The sequence below is a fragment of the Megalopta genalis genome, unplaced genomic scaffold (genome assembly GCF_051020955.1).
Source record: "Megalopta genalis isolate 19385.01 unplaced genomic scaffold, iyMegGena1_principal scaffold0057, whole genome shotgun sequence".
Lineage (NCBI taxonomy): Eukaryota > Metazoa > Arthropoda > Insecta > Hymenoptera > Halictidae > Megalopta > Megalopta genalis.
The window spans coordinates 382,501-390,198 of record NW_027476126.1 but is presented as its reverse complement, the minus strand read 5'-3'; positions in this window follow the sequence as shown (position 1 = coordinate 390,198).

Genomic DNA, 7,698 nt, shown 5'->3' with positions numbered 1-7,698 from the left:
TCACGCATCTCTCCAAGGTCACACGAGGATTGGCGATGTTTAACACCTTCCCGGACCTTGTCTTTTTCGCAGACGCAGGAGGGCTAACAGCTGCTGCTGTAGCTTCCGCGTCTGTGGCGACGGCTTCACTCCGAGTAGGAGCTGGACCCGCCGACTTAGATCGTTCGATTTGTACTTTCAAGTTTTTAGATCCCATATTTAGATCTTTGCCTTCATCCGGTACGCTCCCCGGCCACCACCGACCCACACATTTTGGAACCCGCCATCAGGCTGGGTTAGGGCTACGCACCGGACATAGTCTGCTGACTGGGCCGATTACTCAACCCAGCCCGCGTCCTCGCCCGTCAGAACCCACTCGCCGAAGCGTATGGTCGTTCCAAGCCGATTGACTGGACCAGGGCTGCTTTTCTCGTCCAGCCTCCCATCTAGCCGAAGCAGAGGCCAAAGGTACGTGTTGGGGACGTCTCACCCGCAGGAGAGGGCCCCCTCAGATCCCAGGATCCTCTTTTCCGACGACAAGGGTCGCCACGCACGGCAAACACGCGGGAGACAGCAGTCGGAGAGGCTGCCTCTTCCTCTCCACCACACTTCGTTCGGTTCGCTGCGTTTTGAGAACACGAGCTATCCAGCGGTACCTTTTTCGTGGAGGCTCAAGTGTGGCTAGGGCACGTTTGCCCCTTGCGGCCTGGGTTGCCCAGGTGATTGGTTGCATCCCGATTTCTAGATCCAGCGGCATGCTGCTACGTGGCGCGCTCAGACGACGAAAATGCGGCATTCCGGTCAGACCAGAAAAACCGCATAACGTGACGCGGGGGACTGCAGCCACAAGTGACAACAGTCCCCCGGTAGGGAGTAGTACAGCATATTCAATGCTGTACATGAACACGCCACAGCCCGTATGCTTAGTTCAAGGGCCTCGCCATTATGCGAAGTACTACATGTACAACGCACTGGCGGTCTCAAAATACCCTCATCGCCGATGCATCTGATGCATCCGTCAACTCGGCAGCATTCACTCCGTCGGCGTGTTGCTTTGTGGCGTGTTCAGATAACGAAAATGCGGCATTCCAGTCAGACCAGAAAAACCGCATAACGTAACGCGGGGGACTGAAGCCACAAGTGACAACAGTCCCCCGGATGGGAGTAGTACAGCATATTCAATGCTGTACATGAACACGCCACAGCCCGTATGCTTAGTTCAAGGGCCTCGCCATTATGCGAAGTACTACATGTACAACGCACTGGCGGTCTCAAGTGCTTTCATCGCCGATGCACCTATCGACTCAGCAGCAACATTCAATCCGACGGCGTGTTGCTTCGTGGCGTGTTCAGACAACGAAAATGCGGCATTCCAGTTAGACCAGAAAAACCGCATAACGTGACGCGGGGGACTGCAGCCACAAGTGACAACAGTCCCCCGCTAAGGAGTAGTACAGCATATTCAATGCTGTACATGAACACGCCACAGCCCGCATGCTTAATCTCGGGCCTCGCCATTATGCGAAGTACTACATGTACGACGCACTGACGGTCTAAAATGCCTTCATCGTCGACGCATCCATCGACTCGGTAGTAGCAACAACCTTCGCGAGGACTAGTTCGGGGGTCGCCTCTCAACCCTGGGTGGCCACAGACCGCCACCGCCAGTAGATAGGGACAGTTAGTGTCGTCGTTGTGAGTCTTAAGATGGGCTATGCCTGGGTCCTATGTGGACTATACTAGCCGCTCTCTCGACGCGTGCCGATGGTCTGGCTCTACCCTCGTTCGTTATCGTGACAGGGGAAGACAACGTGCTACTCCCGCTGCCACCTCGAGTCCAACCCAATCCAGGCACTCTTGACGGAGTAGTGTTAAAGTCAATTTATCTCCGCAAGAGGGGCTTCAGCCTGGCCCGAGGGGGCGAACCCCGAGGGGTCCGCCCAGCATGCCGTTCGAATGGCGGAGTGGACAAGTCCACGTCTGCCCGTCACTCAAGTCGGACACGGGACGACTCCAAAGCTAGCGCCGCCTGATAGGAAGCGCAAGCTGGGTCCCGCGACTTGTGTGCACTAGCCCACCCTCTGTCCTTGCAATTAGAGCAGACCGGAGGTTCACTCTTCTTGCTACAGAGCGTGAAGGTATGCCCCTTTTGGGAGCAGTGACCGCACACGTCCTCCTTGAATTTACAACGCTTCGAGGTATGCCCGAAGCGTTGGCAACGGTAGCACCGAAGCACCTGGACGAAATCCCGTACACGACAGGAGTTCCATCCAAGGTAAACTCGGCTACCCCTCTGCTTCAGCCGCTGAAGATTCTGCGGACTGACGGCAACGACCCAGTTGGCTGTCTCCGGGGTCTTGCCAGCCATGCGGCTGACCCGAATTCCCGAAGGCACATCCTTCTGGTTCGCATCGCAGAGATTTTGCCTCCAAATACTGGAGGCAATTTCGTCCTTACCCATCCGACGCGGGACGTCGTAAACTAAAACCTCGGGGTCCCGCTTGGTGGGTAAGGAGACGGACAGACCCGCGCTCCGGAGCTTCTTATTGCCAACGAAGGCTTGCAGGTCCTCCTTTCGGTCGGTCTCGACGACGATGCCACCGGAGTGGATGCGTCGGACCGACTTTATTCGGATCGCCTCCTTCGCTGGTTTAACGAGGGACAGAACAGTAACCTTCGTAACTTCGCTGCTCTGTCCTTTTTCCTTCGGCGGGAAGATTTTTACCACATGCTGCGATTGTGGCCGTCTCCCCGCTTCCGGAGAAGCTCCTTTGCAGTCGACTTTGTTCACATGGGCGTAAGTCGACTGCGCGGCGTTGCAGGCCGTCTTCGGGAGAGTTCCCTTGGACGGCCCAGGTCGCATCGCACTCATTACGGCAGGACGCGCTTTTAGGTCCGCCCTGACCGCGGCGAGCTGCCCTTCGACGAAGCTATTCCGTTGAATAAGCTCCTGGACCAGCTCGTTGAGTGCCTCAACCTCGGCGAGTATCTTTGACCCGGACTCCTTATTGACTTTCGACTCAGGTCGAAAGCAAAAGGTCCGTATTTCGGACACTCGCCTAAAGGCTTCGTCTCTTACGAGATCGAGAGGCCGTACCTTCTGCCCGGAGAACGTCCCCTTCGGTCTCCTGGCCCGGTTTACTGCGGCCTTGCCGGTGGGTGCGCCCGGCTTGGCTCGCTTCGACTTTTTGGTGACGGTTTGCCAACCGTCACCAGTAGGGTCCTCGACACGCTCGGGTGCCGACTGCACCTTCACGAGTGACGTGTCTCCGACTCGTTCGATTACTTCCACGTTGGGCTCGGTTTTCACCGAGACCGCTCGCGTGGGAGTCACACATCTTTGCAAGATCACACGAGGATTGGCGATATTAACCACCTTCCCGGATCTTGTCTTTCTCACAGACGCGGGGGGACTGACAGCTGCATTTGCAGTTCCCGCGTCTGCGGCGACGGCTTCACTCCGAGTAGGAGCTGGACCCGTCGTCTTTGGACGCTTAGTTTTTGTTTGTTCAATTTTGTTCAGACCCATAATGTGTCTTGGTCTTTCATCCAGTGCGCTCCCCGGCCACCACCGACCCGCACAATTTGGAACCCGCCAAAGGCTGAGTTAGGGCTACGCACCGAATATAGTCTGCTGGCTGGGTCGGTTTCCTTACCCAGCCCGCGTCCTCGCCCAGCAGAACCCACTTGCCCGAAGCGTGTGGTCGTTCCAAGCCGATTGACTGGACCAGGGCTGCTTTTCTCGTCCAGCCGCCCATCTAGCCGAAGCAGAGGCCAAAGGTACGTGTTGGGGACGTCTCACCCGCAGGAGAGGGCCCCCTCAGATCCCAGGATCCTCTTTTCCGACGACAAGGGTCGCCACGCACGGCAAACACGTGGGAGACAGCAGTCGGAGAGGCTGCTTCTTCCTCTCCACCACACTTCGTTCAGTTCGCTGCGTATTTAAGAACACGAGCTATCCAGCGGTACCTTTTTCGTGGAGGCTCAAGTGTGGCTAGGGCACGTTTGCCCCTTGCGGCCTGGGTTGCCCAGGGGATTGATTGCATCCCATGTATTCCTGAGCCCAGCGGAGTGTTGTCTAGTGGCGTGTTCCGCCCACGAAAAACGGTCTGAAAAACCGTTTAACGTAAACTGGGGAACTGATGCCACGAGTGACAACAGTTCCCCAGTCGGAAGTCATACAGCACATACAGTGCTGTACAAAGAACACGCCACAGCCCGTATGCTAAATCAGGGCCTCGCCATTATGCGAAGTACTACATGTACGACGCACTGACGGTCTCTAATGCCTTCATCGCCGATACACCCATCGACTCGGCCGATCAACCCTCCTACGCGAGGGCTAGTTCGGGGGTTATCTCCCGCCCTGGGTGGCCACAGACCGCCACCGCCAGTAGATAGGGACAGATGGGAATCTCGTTAATCCATTCATGCGCGTCACTAATTAGATGACGAGGCATTTGGCTATTTTTTTTTTTTTTTTTTTTTTTTTTTTTTATAGAGAGGAAAATCTTTTATAGACACCACGGAATTCTTCGACGTGGTAGTGTGGGATTCCTTATACCCACTAAAAACCTCTCTCTTCTCACGCCTAGATGTTATGGCGGAGGACGGCTTTATTTCCTGGTGCCGAATTTGCGATGTTGGGGCCCAGGTTGCCCATTACAGTGGCCGTGAATCGGGCGATCACCCAACGCCCTCCCTATTACCCGGATGACAGATGTTGTTTGTCATCTTATTCCATCTTGTCCAGTTCGTGTGCGATCCCTGAAGGGCCCTCGTAGTTATTGATCTTAAGAGCCCTTTGAGTCCTAGTGCGGAGATCGATTCAGCCGAGAGCGATGCCCACACGCCGCGCCAGGAGATGGTGACCGACGTCACTCTAACAGCTTCCGCCAAAACCCCAAATTCCTGGGCGACGCGATGCCTTAACAGCGGGGTGTCGTATTTAGCGACTTTCCTCGCATGTGCATCATTAAGCGATGTCGCACCGCTAACGACCTGGCTGTCGATGACCCTGACAGCTCCATCCTTAAAGGCCACCAAATCAGGCTTCTGCAGACCCGACTGCAGGACATAATGCGGGTTCTCCCTAACCTTCCACCCACTTTGCCTCAGACCAAACGCTACGATTCGGCATATGGCATCGTGTCTGAGTATTCGACCCCCATGAGTCCGGTGACATCCCTGCACTATGTGTGCCGCCGTCTCCGTTACGGCGCACCCAGCACGACACAACACAGGAGCCCCATTCCCACGACGGCCTCTTGATGTTCTTACTCTGGTGGGCAGGGCGTTAATACGTACATGGTGATATTGCACGTAATCCCTGCCGGGGATCCCCGCAGAACAGGCGTCAACCCAAGAGCTGCTATCGATGACTTTAGCAGCCTCACGCAATTCTCCTCCATCGTTAGACTGATGGAGTAAAGATGCCCAGTATTTGGCACGATCCTCAGGTTGGAAAAGCGCCCGACCTTGGATAGTCAGAGCACTCTCCGCCCGTCGAACCGCTGCCACAACCGCCGGATGTTGGGAGGCATCTCTTGCAGCCGCACAGGAGGACCTCGCCATTGATGTTAACCTGGCGTGCATCATACCCGGTATCGATGTTCGAAACGCGGGGATGCCAAGTCCACCCTCCTTGCAACTGGCGTGGAAATACCCAAGTGGTACATCTTTGGGCAGACGCAACCACCTTCGAACGGCCAGCCGCGTCTGTTTATCTAATGCCTTCAAGATTTTAAGTGGGCATCTTGTCAAAACCAGCTGGTGATAAAAACGCGGAATGAGGAAACAGCGCAAGATCTTGAGGCGCTGTTGAGGCTTGAGTGGCGCCTTGGTGATATTGGCCAACTCTCTGTCTAGCTTGCCCCCAGGTTTTTCAATACCCATTGGCGAGATCTTAATGCCCAGATATCGGAAGCCCTCGGTAGGTCCCAGTTGTTTTATAGACCGACCGTTGACCTCAAATTTGCTGGCGGAGAGTATCTTGTACTTCTTTTCTTTACCAGCGATCTGGATGGACATAGCCAGACATTTATCGGAGTTGAATTCCAACCCGTACTTTCGTGCCTCTTCCTCAGCCGTTCGAAGCATGCCCTGCATTCCTGAAACGGAGGACGCGAACAAGATCAGGTCATCCGCATACGCCAGTATATTGACCCTTTGCTCCCTGATAACATAGCCGACCTCCTCGGGTAACACCCCTATCACCCGGTCCATGACGATCGAGAATAGCAGGGACGACAAGGGATCGCCCTGCCGCACACCCCTCGCTACCCGGATCGGATCCGATGTCTCTCCACGGACCTGAAGCACGGTTCGGCTATTACGGTACGTCGCTGTTATGTACCTCACAAAGAGCTCCGGGAGTCCCAATCCCCTTAGTGCCGATGTTATGGCATGGTGACTAACGCTGTCAAACGCCTTGGCCACATCTAAGGACACAACGTGAAGCTGCTTTAAGCAGCTCCGTGCGTCACGAAGGGCAGTTGATAGTACAAGCACGTTCTCAGCACAGCCATCGTGTACTCCTCGTTGCCGCTCATCGATGAGACCGGCTTTTGCCAATCTCACCGCCAAGATTTTATGCAGCTGACGAACGACGACTGAAGCCACACTTATAGGACGGAACTCGGATGGTGTTGAGCTTCCGTCCTTCTTAGGGATAAATACCGTCCTGCTGATGAGGAGCTCAGATGGAAATGCCCCTACCGCAAGGACGACATTATAAAATAAGGTTCTTAGAACTACTGGCACACTCCTCCATTGCCTGCTCGAGATGTTATCGAGACCCGATGCCGAGGAGAGCGGGATCTCATTGGCCTGGATCTCATGGCCACGAACCGGCTCAGCGATCCAATGCAGGTCCTCCCTTTCCTGAACTGGATGAAGGTGTTCAATGGGGACAGAAGGACTGGTGAGCATAGGTGTCCAGTACTCCACCATCTCGCCAACGGTTGGTGTTTGAGCCTGCACCGGGCCATCCAGTACAAGCTTGGCCGCGCGAGACATGTCCTTCTTCCAGAGTTCCTGCATGGCCGCATACTCCCTTCTCCTCAGTCTCCACCTCGGCACGGGCCCGGCAGGTGCAGCTTTAGGTGGCCGGAGCAGTGGTGTTCTCTGCTCCTTTACTTTCGCAGAAGGCGTCGGAAAGACTCGTTGAAGCCATCGACAACAAGCACTCGGTGTTATTGGTTCTCGATTAAGAACCGTTCTCGCAAGACTTACGAGTTCCTCCGCTTCATGGGATTTCACCCTTTCGGCCGGATCAATCAGCTTACGGATAGCGTCAATATATTGGCACTGATGTTGCTGTGCCGACGCAGAGTGCTCCTGAACAGGAGTAGGCGAATCCGCCTGTCGATGACTTGTGTCGTGATGTTGAGTGACACTGGAGGCTGAAGGTTGAGACTCAACGGCAGTTCCACGCTCGCGGCATACACCGATCTTCTGTGTAACAAGAGCTTTATACGTCAATTTCTTTCTGAGGCCCTTCAGTCGATCAAGACTGAATTTATTGTCGAAGACCGTCAGCAGATGTTCGTTCATAAATTTGACGTTGCCCTGCACACTCGCAAGCGCCTCAGCCGCCGCCACCATCTCAGTCTCCTCCTGAGTCCACCTAACCTTCTTTACCGCCACCTGCACTCGTTGGTTGGCCTCGTCTGGATGAGCTCTCCTCACATGGACCCCTAACCCGATGGAAGTGGGAAA